Raw genomic sequence first — 15418 nt, 5'->3', positions numbered from 1 at the left:
CAAATGGTAAAATTTATTTCCTTTGTGTGTGTGTGTGTGTGTGTGTGTGTGTGTGTGTGTGTATCTGTATGTGTGCAGGTATACTCATTTAAAGGCCAGGGGAGGAAGTCAGGAGCCGTAAAGTCTTGAGACAATATTGCTCACTGAACTTGGAGTAGGGCTGGTGGCCAACAAACCCTAACCATTTGGCCCTCTAATTCTACTCCAAATAGTACTGGGATAATGGTTATCTGTGGATGACCTCATCTGGGTTTATTTTTACATAGATGCTGGGATCTAGACCTGGATTCTCAGGTTTGGACGGCAAGTGCTCTTAACCAGGCAGCAAGCTTTTTCAGACTTAGAAAAGTTTAAATATCAGACATGTAAATATAGCCAACTCCAGAGCCATTTCCTTTCCAATATGTGTCTGACATGAAATAGGAGCAACCCTGGTCTAAAGGGGAATGGAGAAGAGGGCAGGGGACGGAAAGACTTGCATGTCAGCCAGGAATCTCAATAACTTCTGCTCTCTCTAGAACCAAATCCTGGGCGGTTGAAAAACCACCCTTCACAGTGAGATTCCCCATGGCCTTTCTGCTCAGCAGGGCCCAGGAGGAAGGATGGCTTAGTAATTGCTTGCCCTGTCTAGCTCTACCTTGACCCTGACCAGGCCCATTACCTCAGGCCCAGAGGCCCAGCACCTAAATGAAGTGTGGCTCAATTCACCAGGAGCTCAGGTCTCAGCATTCAGAATCACATATAAAAATGAAAACTTGGTCCCATATGTCTTTAAACCCATGACGGTTACTGCTGATATGATACTGCAGGGGAAAATGACTTAGATTTTTTGTTGGGTAGATGGATTTGGGGGGGTCTCTCTGTGCAATTTTCTTTAACATAGTGGGGTTTTTGTCACTGTAATGAAAACTGCCTTCAGCCAAAAAGAAGGGAAAAAAAGAAGGAAGAGAGGAAGAGAGAAACAATAGCAGCCTCCAAGTCGAATTTTCCAAATAAATTAAACACGTTTCATGACACAAGACTTATATTAGAAACACTGGTACAACCTTGTCCTTGAAGGTGTGAAGACCCAAGTTCTTAAAATTAATGTAAATAGCAGTACTCTTGTCATAGACATTAATCCAGACTGCTATATGCAGGGGAAGGCGAATATAGGACAAACACAGAAGAAAAGGTCACGTGCGATAAAGGGTGTTTGCAAAATCTTGGGGAAATCCGTGCCGCTTTGAATAATAGCACCCTTTGTTCATGTCTTTATAGCTATTGCATAAAATGAATCAAGAAGGAGAGAACCAACAGAGAGCATTTTGCAAGTGTTTCATTGACACGAGCAGATATGGATTTTTTTTTTTTAAAGTATGTATAAGCCCTGAGATCTGTAGTTTAGCCTAAATCCAAGGCCAACAAGCAGGAGAGAGGCTGGGATCTATTTTTAGCCCATCAGAGATGTGACCTTTGACAAGTCACTATCTATAAATATAAAACTCACTAACCGCTCAGTTTATTGGCGAGATTGGATGAAGTGGTGCATGTGAAAATATTTTTGAAGTAATAATGTGCTGATCCGAGATTAAGTATTATTAGCATTGGGAGGAGTTGGGGGTGGACAGAGGAGGTAAGGAGAACAGTAGATTGCTTCAGTTTATGCAGCTCCCGTGGGAACTGTGTGCGTAGTTAGGGAGGAAACAGGGCCACAGCGTGTGTGAAAGCAAGAGAGAGACAGTATGCACATGTTGAAGTGTTTGTAAATGCAACGGGGGCGGCCCTTTATTAGGCAGGAGATATGCTGAGTTTTAGGTTTCCACTACCAGGAGACTTGGAAAAGTTGAAACTCAGCTAACTAGAGCCGCCAATGGCCTCTAATGAAAATTTCCATTTGGAGAAGACTAGGTGTTGACTTGGCATGACACCAAACAAGCAGGCGGCTGCAGATTTTTTTTTTTTTTACACCAATTGTATTTCTCCTAATTAAACCCTGTCTGACCTCAGCATTAAGAAACAATTTGTTTCAGGATATAACCAGCACACATAAGCAATTACATTCTGTTTGCCCCATTAGCATTGTTTGGCTCCTTTGCTATCCAGGGCTGCTACCCAGCAGCCAGGGCTATAAAAAGCCTGGAGTGTTGGAGGTTTTTTTTTTCCACTCCTCATGTGAGGTACTAAGAATATCATCATTTTTATTCAGCCAAGCCAGAGATTCTGGGAGCAGTGTGCTTCTGTGTTTATTATAAGGGAGTATCTATATATACCCACATATATATGTATATGTATATATGCATATATATATTTGAATATTTCCTATGAGTTATAAAGCTCAACTGGTTAAAAAAAAAAAACAAATGAAACTAAAATAATCTTGGCTTATAAAGATCTCGGCTTATTTGATATACCATGGCTCATGTGCACATTCAACTAGAACTCTTACTTTTCCATAGCTGTCAGACTTGGTAAATTTAAATTTGGGGGGAGGGATTAAGAGAGAAAAAAAACTTTGTTGTCAGGATCAAACACAAGGTCCTGAGAGGCTTGAACAGCGCTCCAGCGCTGAGCTATACCCTATTGGATTTTTAAACAGAAAGAAAAAAGAAGAATCTCCAAAGCATTTCAAAGGAGACATTACATCCACGGACTAGACAGAGCACCAGAGAAGGCTCTTCAAGCCTGAACGCCCATCAGGTTGGCCAAGAAAGTTCACATTAGTGGTGGGAGCCTGAGAGGAAGACCTGGTCTTCCTGGACCTGCGCAAGACACCTGCTAGCTTTAAGCACACCCACTCTCAGGTGTTTCCTGTGAGAAGCAGTTATAGAAACCAGCTGGCTTATCAGCTGTGCTCTCATCTCCTTGGTCCTTAATGCTGTTCAGGAGAGCCTGGACCGTCCTACCTTCTTACTCCATACTGAGCCTGTTAGGTGTAGACTTCTTTTTTTCTAGCATCCTGGGTCTGGTAGCTGAAATGGAAAATGTAGGAAGATTGGTATTCCGTGCAGGAATGGAGAGAGAGAGAGAGAGAGAATGAGGAACAATTTCTATGTAATCTCTCAGAGTATGTGACAAGATGGTGTCTACCCTGGGATGACTAATTAGCTCTAGTGGCTTGGATGAACATTTGCCTTTTTTTTTTTTTTAAATTCTGTAAAATGGAAGTTAACCAACTCCCTGGTTTGTGTTTCCCAGGGACAGGATGGGGTGTGAGCAAGTCTTGCTGGGAGAGGGGAGGAAGTTTGATGCTGTTGATGCTGACAGGGGCATGCTTTTGCTTCCATTTGCTGCAGTGACGTGTGTGTGTGTGTGTGTGTGTGTGTGTGTGTGCGCGCGCGCGCTGCGCGCGCGCCAGAGCAACGTGACTGCATCTGCACGCTCGCGAAGAGAGCTGCTCTGTGAACCAAGAGCACCTTCTGTTGGCAGCTTGGTCTCATGAGCCTTAAAAAAAAAATAAGAAAGGCCTTTTTCAACCTTGAGTCAAACAGACTATTTAGTGAAGATTGCTTTTGTTGTTGTTGTTTAATCAGTTCTAATAAGCCACTGTGATTGATAGCTACTCCTTCCTCCTGGTGAGATTGACACCTATTGTACAGTGTTATGTTGACCCATCCTTGGTAAACTTTGGGCATGTATGTCGCTGAAATGATGCATGTGTACAAAATCATGGTACGTAGCCTGTAAACGGGTATTTAAAGACACAGGGTCTGAAAGATGGCTGATTATTGAGGGAAAGGAGCCACGCTCAAATCAGAAGAGTTTGGTATGAAACGTTGAGTGACCAGGAGGCCTAGATGAGTGTCTTAGCCTTGCCTGGCAGTATCGGTCATGTCTCATAGAACATTTTGTCTTTTCTTTTGTCGGGCTCCTAGTTATTTTTCTTAAGGTAAATACACTGACCCACATTCTGTTATTAAATAGTAGGCGATGATGAGTTCAGTCTAAATATTGAGCAGTCATCTGAAGCATTTATGGAAATGGAGAATTTCTGGTTCCATTAAGAGTTCTTATTAGAAGAAGGGCCCCAAAGAATCAGCAGCTCATAAACATTCTGCCCCCCCCCTTCAGCATCACCAGTGAGTAGCAAGCATGCTGTATGCATATATTGCACCATTGCATACATGCATACGTTGTATCCTCATCTCTCGGTGCCATAAAGGGCTGCTGCCTGCCCTGCAGGCATTTCAAAGCTTCTTTGAAACGTCCTCTGTCTCGATATAGAGTATTAGAGTGCTGGGCAGCAAGGCTGGATATGCTGGAACATGGAAAGAGAACCCATGACCATAAGGCAAGATGTCCTGAAACTCGACGGGGAAGCATCCACGTCTCACTCCAGGACAGCTTTCTTCTCTCTCCGGGTTTGACCTCATGTTCTCAACTCCCGTGCAGATAGTGGCTCAATGCTTCCCTGAGGTTGCCAACCACACTGGATCTTTTCTACATTCTTTCTGGGGTCTCTTCCCACTCATCTCTTTTTTTTTTCTAAAGCTAATTAATAGTCATCTGCTTTGTTCGTGGTTACCAAATGGAGAGTGAATAAATCAATTCTCCAGGTAAGATTGCTGTTTAAACAGAGATTAAGTAGTTACTTTTTAACTTACAGAAAACTACAAATCTCTCTTTGTCTCTCTGTCTCTGTCTCTCTCTCTCTCTCTCTCTCTCTCTCTCTCTCAGTGTGTGTGTGTGTGTGTGTGGTGTGTGTGTGTGTGTGTGTGTGTGTATGTGTGTGTGTCTGTGTTGGTGTCTATACTGGCTAGTTTTGTGTGTCAACTTGACACAAACTGGAGTTATCACAGAGTAAGGAGCTCCCTTGAAGAAATGCCTCCATGAGATCCAGCATTTTCTCAATTAGTGATCAAGCAGGGAGGGTCCCTTGTGGGTGGTACCATCCCTGGGCTGGTAGTCTTGGGTTCTATAAGAGAGCAGGCTGAGCAAGCCAGGGGAAGCAAGCCAGTAAGGAACATCCCTCCATGGCCTCTGCATCAGCTCCTGCTTCCTGACCTGCTTGAGTTCCAGTCCTGACTACCTTTGGTGATCAACAGCAGTGTGGAAGTGTAAGCTGAATAAACCCTTTTGTCCCCAACTTGCTTCTTGGTCATGATGTTTGTGCAGGGATAGAAACCCTGACTAAGACAGTGTATTTATAGTATAGCATAGGATCTGTTTATAGTAATAAAAGTATACCTAAAGTTCAGGGTTTTCTTGTATACTGAATCTTTTTGGGTCTGGCCACTTTTTCTCTGATGATATTGCTTTCCATCTTCGGTCCTGTTAATCTGAGTCATGATTCTTTCATGAGCCCGGGATTGGTTTAATTTCTTATTTTTCAAATCTGTGGCAAGTAAAAGTCTCTATATCCTAATATGCCTAATCTTATTCATGTTACATCTTTCTGGTTCTTCTCTCTCTCTCTCTCTCTCTCTCTCTCTCTCTCTCTCTCTCTCTCTCTCTCTCTCTCTCTCTCTCTCTCTCTCTCTCCCCCTGCCTATTTTTGTTTATTTTGCTCTCATTCCTTTCTATCTTGTATTACCTGGACTAAAACTCATTCTACCTTGATTCCAATTCTAATAGTCCCCAAAATCTACTAGGGAGTTCTGGTATAGGCTTTATCTCCATGATTTCCACCTGACTACCGAAAAGGCCCAAGGATCTAAATTCAGTGACATGTCACGTAACACTGCTTTGCATTAGCTGTGGCTTCTCCTGGCCAGTAATATTCTTAAGTAAACATAAGGAACGGGGACCGGTAGCTTGATTTCCAAGGTCTGAACTCAGACAGCAATAGAAGATTTTCACAACCATGGGCGTGGCCCCTTTCCTCTTCAGTCTTCTGACCCTCCCTCCCCCTTCTGTTTTTCATGTTCCCTTCACCTCACCATGGCCCAATCATCCTTTTAAAGTTTTGTTATTTATTCTTAATGTGTTATATATATATATATATATATATATATATATATATATATATAGCACATAAATATTTGCCAAATCTCTGTAGATTTTCTCAATGTAAAATGAATGTCTTTAAAACAATAATGATGAAAAATAATATTTCCTCAGTATCTTCTAAGTGTAACTATCAGGTGAAGAACACGCAACCTTGTAACTCTTATAGCCATAAGAGAGAAAAGAAAATCGGGTCAGTAAGAGCTAAATTGTTTTTGCCACTGACCATGAGTTGGTGAAGTCATAGCTTGAACCAAGTTCTATTATCATAGCCATGACTTTTTAACATAGTGTCTTAGTTAGGGTTTTATCTCTGTGAACAGACACTGTGACCAAGGCAACTCTTATAAGAACTACATTTAATTGGAGCTACCTTACAGGTTCGGAGGCTCAGTCCATTATCATCAAGGTGGGAGCATGTCAGGGTCTACACCTTCATGTGAAGACCTCTAGGAGAAGCCTGGCTCCCATATGGCTAAGAGGAGGATCTCACTGTCCACCCCCACTGTGACACACTTTCTTCAACCAGGCCACACCTACTCCAACAAGGCCACACCTCCTAATAGTACCACTCCTTGGGTCAAGCACATTGAAACTACCACACATAGCGCTGTACTCCCTATGTGTGACATATGCTAGATTCTAGCCTTGATCTATATAAACCATTTACCACAATCCTTTGTGTTTCTGTATATAAAATGCAAATATGTTCTAGATTTGGAAACCAAGACTAGAGAGATCTACAGAAGAATCTTTGTCAACTAGAGATGGCAGTAGGCAAATAAATCCATAGAAAGTAATGTGCGTTCACGTCTAAGTTCTAGGAAAATGAGTCAGGAAATAGGCATTGTCCACTATAAGGCTACTATTTTAAATTTTATTATACTTGTATTAATTAATTAAGTCTTGATTGCATGTGCTGAGATGCAGATGTGTGGACATGTGTGTCCTGCTGTTGAGCTTGTGGAGGTCAGAGGACAATTTGTTGGAGTTCTCCCTCTCTGCCAAGTGTGTTCTAGAGAATGAACTCAGATAATCAGGCTTCGGGCCATGTCCCTGGTCTTTGGGCCAACTTGCGAGTTCTTGCCCTATTTGTTTTCAGATGAAGTATGTTCCAGAAGGTTACTGGAACATGACAGTCAGAGAAACCTTTACTGAAAATGTAGTAACACTGTGAATGCCACACCCTAGTGGAGGACCAACAGAAGGGAGCTCAAGACACTTGCATCATCTGCTTTGACCTTCCTTGGGTGAATCTCCTAAGGATTCTTACTAATTCTAATTACGAGTTTATCATATTATCAATAGGTTCATGAAAAAAAATCAGTTACTGTGATTTTGAAGGATCTGCAGGATTGCTTAGGAGAAGAAAGCTGGGCGTATTTAAGGTTTGTCAGAAGATGTGTTCTGGAAAGGCATCTCACCCGAGCTGCGGTGAGTCTGGGTTCAGACCCTCCCACTAGTGTTGGAGAAGTGAGGTTGTCTTTGTTGGTTAGGGTGGCCATCTCCTGACCCTGGCTTGTCCCTTCCTGCCCTGGTATTTCAAAGCATATGGCCCATGTTTCCTTAACACAAACAATATCTTAGATGAGAGCGGGTCCCCTGAATGGTGGCTAGGCTGCCGGGGCAAAGGATACGATGGAAATATATACCAGTCTCAGCAGCACATGCCACTGGTTAGAGAATGTGGGTAGAGGGGAAAGGTAGGTGCTTTCTTCATTTAGAAAGAATAATGTTTTGTGGGACTTTTTTTTCCCGATATATTTTTTATTTACATTTCAAATGATTTCCCCTTTTCTAGCCCCCCACTCCCCGAAAGTCCCGTAAGCCCCCTTCTCTTCCCTTGTCCTCCCACCCACCCCTTCCCACTTCCCCGTTCTGGTTTTGCTGAATACTGCTTCACTGAGTCTTTCCAGAACAAGGGGCCACTCCTCCTTTCTTCTTGTACCTCATTTGATGTATGGATTATGTTTGGGGTATTCCAGTTTTCTAGGTTAATATCCACTTATTAGTGAGTGCATACCATGATTCACCTTTTGAGTCTGGGTTACCTCACTTAGTATGATTAGAGAAAAGTAAGTCAAGGGAGATACAGAAATTAGGGTAGCTGAAATCTCTCCTCTCTGGGGAAAATAAAAATTGCTCTGTGGTGTGTGAGCTAGGAGTGCCTATGGATCCAGCAGCCCTGCCCCATAGCCAGCTCAGACCTGGTGTACTGTAATTGCTCGACAAAAATCTGCTGAATGATAGAGTGGAGAATGTGTAATATAAATACACACAGTCCTAAGTAAAAGAGCTATTATTTGCGGCAGCAGGAGTGAATGGCCACCTATTGTTCTAAGAGATATGAGGAAGTGGTGGTAATTCTAGACACAGGACTCAGTTTTAGAAACGAGCACTACATAATGATTCACATGATACACAAGGCAGTGTAATGTACAATGGAAATAAACTTCCAGACACTGACATCATTAAATTGAGGATGAACTTGATCTGTCACACGCTAGAAGACATTGTGTACTAATGAGTCGGGAGTTTGTGGGGGCATTCAGGATGCTGTGAATGCCAGATATTGAGGGGATCCAGGATCTGTGCTGAGAGGTGAGACATCCTCCAGGTAGAAGCTAGGAACATCAATCACTACTGCACATGATAGAAGATGTTCTGATTAAATGAAGGTGCACCATGTGTCTGTCAGACCCCATGAGGTTGAGACTCCCTGATTTCCTTCCTGATAGCATGCTGGTGAAATGCTTTCTGTCCCTAAGGTCCCCTAACATGGCTTGCTAAAGTCAGAATATACCAGACTACAGTATTTAGCCTAGGTTGGACTCTCCCATTCATCTCGGTGAGTGACAGAATGCTCTTGCTGTCACTCTTGTAGCTTGTGGCCCATGAACGAAGAACTAATGCAATGAGTTTTGGGGACAGATAAATATGTTTGGGTCACAGAAGTTTAATCCTTTCTCTCCTAGACTACTTGCCTTTTCCACTCTCTCTTGTGTAACTTGTTCGGTAGAGTTAATAGCTCTAAGCTCTTTAGGGGACGGTTTGTTAAAATCATGTCCAAGAAAATAAATATAATAAATGAACAATCTCTGGAGAAAGCTTTGACATTTAAAGAGTACATGTAAATGAATCTCGCAAGGATATGCTATGAAATAGGCGAAGTGCATTAACCCAAATGAGATACTTTTTATACCGATTACGGGAGCCATCTCCTGGGGACCACACCTGAGCTCGTCAAGGCTGAACCCCAAACCAGTTGTGTACCCAGGGACCTAGCGTGACAGATTTGAATGTGTTCTACTAATAACTCTCCTCACCCCATGCCTGCGTGCCAGCACGCGGTTCCCCCGTTACTCAATGAGCTTTGATACAAGGATGCTGGAGCATAGCTTTGAACTCCTCTGAACCCAATTATATGCAGCCATTTGGAGGTTCCATGGTGGGACGATGGAGGAACAGTGCTCTCTGAACTAGCATACAGAGAGTTCAAGGAGGAGTTGACTACGGCCGGTCTGGCAGCCAATTCAGACATGGAAGTGATCTGCCAGACGCACGGCTGTCTGCCAGCCTGACGCGAGGATGGTGGGAATAAAAGAGAAGTGCAATTAGTGAGACAGAGAGAGAGAAAGATAGAGCAGACTGAATGGGACACCTGGGCAATAGCTTTCATTTAGGAGAAAAATAGATTATTCCATCTTGGGTTCCTTGTACCGGGCATGTAGGCTAATAGAGACCTATTCCCCTGCAGTGGGGTGAGGCATTTCACCTTCCTATAGCATTCCCCGGCCATTCAACTGTAACAGAAGTCAGTTCTCTAGGCCAGAAGCTCTGTCTCTTTCTCTCCAATCAGCTTGCCACCAATTAATAGAAGCCCAATGGAAAAGAGCAGAGCCAGCAGAGAGGCTGCGGCCCTTTTCCCATAGGGTAGGCAATCCACGTGTTCTCCTTTTAGACAAAGGGCCTACCCCCAACAAGTATAATACCGAGTATAAATAAAGAAGTCTTTTGTGACCAGACTCCTAGGGAAGGAGCTGTCTTTTATTTACCTCGTAAATCTGTTTTGTTTTACGGCGTGGATCATAAAACCTTAAAATGACATTTTAAATCTGAACTCTCTAGCACGGATCCGTTTTCCTTGATGGAAACAAGGCGTGACCCGCCAGCCCCCTAATGTAAGCTGGTCCTTCACACTTGTCATCTTTAAAGCCAGGCAAGGTGACAAGGTAAGACTAATGCCTTTGTGTGGTTGGAGGTAGGATACTGTGGAGGTTTGCAGATGTTCCCGTGCGTTGGGCTCCTTGACTAGTTTTCAGGCAATGGGAAGGTGTGAAGGCTTTTCTGAAGCCCTCAAAATTGGATTGAAGAGGGTTTCTCACTCCTCCGATAGAGTTAAGATACAAATGTAATTCCCGAAAGTAGCCCTCTACCCCCAAGTTCTGGATGCTGGGCCATTTAATGAGATACTGCTATGGAATCACAAGGATAAGACACACCCCTTGTTCACCCTCTGTCTTACAGTAGCCATGATTAGATATCTGTTTCTGCCCCCTTGAGGTTTCTTCCAGCTCTTCTTCCTGCAAAGATCTCAAGTGTGGTACCTGGCTTCTCTGCACTGCATCCCACAGAGCGACTTTGGCAACATCATCTCCCGATGTCCCCATCTATCAGAAGCATATTCTTGGGCAATGAAGTTTTGGGAGGAGAACAGGGGCATCTATGTCTCCCAGACCCCAGCATCTTGCTCCTCTTCCTTCTCTTCTCTTTTTTCTTAAACTCTTCCACTCCCAGCCTAACCTTCCTAACCCCAAGTGCAAGATCATCTTGTGTTTTCATTTCAGGTTTTGGCCCCACAACAGATAACTCATCATCATCTCTTCAGTGTAGAAAGGGCAGGTTCAGAACACAAAGAGTGCCCAAAACACAGATTAATATATTCATAAAGTTTCCTGCCACCTGACATGAGCGTCTCTCTAACAGATCAGAACAAACACTGTCGATCTGCCTTCTCTGAGGCAGTGTGTGAGAAGCAGTCACATTCTCCACCTGTCTGGTGGCTCTTACACGTTAGCTGCTAGGATGGTGAAAACCTCCCTTTCATCTAGTTCCCACTTCTGGCTGCTTTTCCTCCCTGTGCTTTGCAAAAGCCTCTTAATTGGACTCCCTACCTGTGGTCTTTCTCCAGTTTAGTGCATCCTATAATAACGGCCTCCGCTCCTCTGTGCCAGGGACCGGGCTAAGCACTTTGCACAAATTATCTCAGTGTGTCTTTACTAGTGCCCCGAGGTTACAGATTGGTATTGTGTAGACACTCTATTGATTTCCCTTTGATGCTTTTGAATTTTCAGTGGTGTTCTTTTGCCTATTGCATGAAGTCCAGGGGCCTTTAACACCCTTAGCGTCTGACTTCAATCAGACTTCCAGAGTTATCTAATTGTTACTGCGGACCAGAATACAGACACCTGGATGTCGGACAAACTTCTGCAGCTAATACTCTGTCCTTTACAATGCTCACATGGTTTCTGTGTGTCTGTTTGTTTGCTGTTTATTTTCCCATGAGTCTCTGCTGGGTCTGCTTTCTCTTAAGTGATCAGCTCCTCTTCCATACTAGCCTTACCCGTTGACCTCTTTCCTTCTGTCGTTGACATTGCTAGTTTCTTGTAGGTAATTAAGGTTTATTTCTTACTTCATATCAATAAAGCCAGAGCTCTCCTTGTATTAGAAAAGGACACAAGTTCATCTCCATCTCCAAAGTTTGCTGGCCCTTCAGTTAGAACATCTCATGTAGGTCAGAGCAACTTAGCAGGTATGGAAAGGTCCTGTGTGCTTCTGGGAAGTTTTAATTTTTTTTTTTTAAATAAGTACTATCTTCTTTTCCTTGTTATTTTACCATTCTCTTTTTAAAAGATTTATTTATTTATTTATCTATTTATTTATTTATTACATCTAAGTACACTGTAGCTGTCTTCAGACACTCCATAAGAGAGAGTCAGATCTCGTTACAGATGGTTGTGAGCCACCGTGTGGTTGCTGGGATTTGAACTCAGAACCTTTGAAAGAGCAGTCGGTGCTCTAACCACTGAGCCATCTCTCCAGCCCCTTCTCATTCTCTCTTGCAGGAACTTAGCTGCTCTGCCTCTAAGTGACGCTGCCATCTGGAGGTGGAGTTGCCATTTTGAGGTCGAGCAGTCACCTTGAGGTAGAACTTCCCTGCTAAAGGAGAGCTTCCACCTTGGGGCAGGATTTCCACCCTCGGTGAGGGCAGCCATTGTGAGTGCAGCTGCTATACAGGCAACCAGGAGGTTGCAAAGCATGTGCTGATAGTAATAAGACTGGAAGCCGAGGACAGCCTGTGATTTCCATGACTTCCTTGAACAATTCTACGTATTCTGTATCAAATATTTCCAGATGTTTTTGTCTGTCTCCTTTGTTTTGTTAATGTTGCTGGGAATCAAACCCAGGGTCACAGGCATACACAGAACATACTGTACAACTATCTAGACTTTTATATTTTGATTTTGTACATTACTGGGATTAAATTTAGAGCTTTGTCTGTGGCACAGGTGTACTCTATCATTAAGCTACAAGCCTAGCACTTCATTTGTTTATTTTTTGTTTTGTTTTTTGTTTTTATTTTGTTTTTCAAATGCAGAATCTCCCTAAGTTGTCTAGGCAGGGACTGAACTAACCATGTAGCCCAGGCTGGCCTTGAGCTTGTGATCCTCCCCTTTAGCCCCTTGAGTAACTGGAATTATAGTTAGTTAGAGGCCTGAATTACCAGAAGCCCTCTCTCTGGTCATTTTATTTCATAAGAAAATAATCCAATTCCTTGTGTGGTTAAATTATTATAATGTCATTTCTACACTAAGATTACTATGTTCCTGATAGAGTATCCTTCATGGCTTGATTCAAACACTTCAAGTTTTGCCAAAAAAAAGTGTCACCTGGTGACACTTTTAAAAACATGTGTGAAATCCTGACCTCTCCCAGTCAGCTGTCCAATTCTTTATTGACATCCTACAGTTGTGACTAAAATGAATTCTGTCATTTCTAGATAGAAGCCCCTATATCAGTGGACTGTTGCTTAGCTCTTCTCCACTAGTCACGTCCCCCATTGCCCATGACACTGTACAATTCCAGTACTCAGCCTCATTGTCCTCTTTCCTAAACCATAGTTTCTTACTCCATCAAGTCCTAAAGGGCTCTCTCTTATAAATCAACGCATCGGCAATCTTCCCTGGTTATCTCTTCTGACATGTTACCTAGACTTACTCATATCTCTCTGCTTATATGATATTATTTGACTATGCATAGCTCCATTTTACTTACACTTTTTTCATTTCTTCTTAATTTGAATGTAAGTGAAATGAATCGGGGCTTTATTGGCTTTATCAACTACAGTATTTCTAGAACTTAGACACTTCATTACTTAAACATATGGTAGATGGCTACTAAATAGGTAAGAAAAATAGTTGAAGAGAAAGAGGAAAGGGGCACAGGAAAGGACAAAGACAGTAGATCTTAGGCAAAGGGACAGGAACGGTAATAGCATTCTTTAAGTAAGAGAAAATGAAGAACCGATTTAATAACTGTATTCCTCTGAGACTGTTTTCCCAAGAATAAGTGACAATTGCTTCAGATAACATCTCCCTGGACTCCTCCTTACACCAGGAGATGGGAAAAATCACTAAAGCATGCTTTGTCGACACCTTGCTCTTGCACTTGCTGGAAGGAGTGGTGTGTTAACGTTGCCATGGTAACAGCACATCCTATGTAAAAGTCTCCAACTCACGGCAGATGTGGTAGCCTGTTAGAAAGTGTTCCTGGAGAATCAAAAAGTATATGCTCCTCTTGAATTTTGTGTCACCAAATTGCTACCTGTTAATACACTTCATAGAAAGTGTCAAAGGTACTTTTGAATAACATTACTTTGGTGGAGAAACACGGCACATATTGTCATCTGGGGCTACAGTGTCCAAACGCATGTTGCTATCATAAGGTCTACTGACAGGGTACTAAAGTTGGGAAGATTAAAGTTGGAAGGACAATTTTCTTAACATGCTGAGGAGATAATGACTTCCTGTCTGTTGATAAACTGTTCTACTTTTGTCCAAGGCTTACTGGGCCGTATAACATCTGTTTCTCCTCCCATACTTGCCTTGCTTCTTGTGGTCCTCATGCCCAAGATGTCTTCTCTTGACCCAGGACATCATATCACTTCCTTCCACTTTCCATTTCTTCTGCCCAGGTACACACAGATTATTTCTCAGCTCCTTCCTTTTCTTTCTTCATATTTCCATTCAACCCTTACATAGCTCCCCTCACTACCCACTGTACAGTCCTCAGAAGGTCTTGCTGTCTACCTTTCTTGCTTTTTGCCCTGTAAACTATCTTTGGGAGACTGACTACTACTTAGGAAAATTCACAGATATTTCTTTGCTTGGCGTAGTGGTTTCAATATGCTTGGTCCAGGGAGTGGCACTATTAGGAGGTGTGGCCTTGTTGAGTAGGTTTGGCCTTGTTGGAGGAAGTATATCACTGTGGGCTTGGGCTTTAAAACCCTTGTCCTATCTGCCTGGAAGTCAATTTCCTCCTAGCAGCCTTCAGAGGTAGATGTAGAACTCTCAGCTCCTCCTGCACCATGCCTGCCTGGACGCTGCCATGCTCTCACCTTGTTGACAATGGAGTGAACCTCTGAACCTGTAAGCCAGCCCCAATTAAATGTTGCCCTTTATAAGACTTGCCATGGTCATGGTATCTGTTCACAGCATTAAGACCCTAACTAAGACACTTGGTTAATGCTTCTTCTAGGAATGGAAATGCCAAGAGGGTCAAGAGAGAACTCTTTTCTTAAATATTTATCCAATGACAAACTCTTGGTGTACACAGTGATGTTTGGGAGTCATCAGGTTTCATTGCCTTGAGTTAAATTACAGCTAGTAAGAACACATATATACAGGGTTTTGTGGCGACACACATTTTCATTTCTATTGCCTCAACATGGACATTTTTGGTCAAATATTGATAGGAAGGGCATTTAAATGTAGAAGAAACTGTTTTCCAAAGGTCTACCATTTTGAATTCCCACCAGAAATGAATGCAAGTTCAAGTTCTTCTATATCTTTGCCAGTCCTGAGGTCTTTATTTTACCCCTTGCAGTGGGTATAAGGCAGTATTTACTTGAAGCTTAAACTTACACTTCCCTGATACCTGGGCATTAGTGTCTTTTTGTATGCTTATTAATTACTTGTGATGATATTTTTGAAGAAATGTCTGCTCACCAGTTTTACCTATGTTTAGTGAATTTTTTGTCCTATTTCAAAAATTCATTAATACTTGATTTAAGGGGAAAATATGAAAAAACCCTCTCCTGCACATTTTACAAAATTGTTGAGGTCCTGTTTTCAGAGTTCCTTGAAGAAAGTCAACTTATCAGTCCTTAGTAACCACTACAAGGTGATTTTCCTGTTTTAACTTCTGAACTTCT

The sequence above is a fragment of the Apodemus sylvaticus genome, chromosome 23 (assembly GCF_947179515.1).
Source record: "Apodemus sylvaticus chromosome 23, mApoSyl1.1, whole genome shotgun sequence".
In the NCBI taxonomy this organism is placed as follows: domain Eukaryota; kingdom Metazoa; phylum Chordata; class Mammalia; order Rodentia; family Muridae; genus Apodemus; species Apodemus sylvaticus.
Note: the sequence above shows the minus strand (reverse complement) of the source record.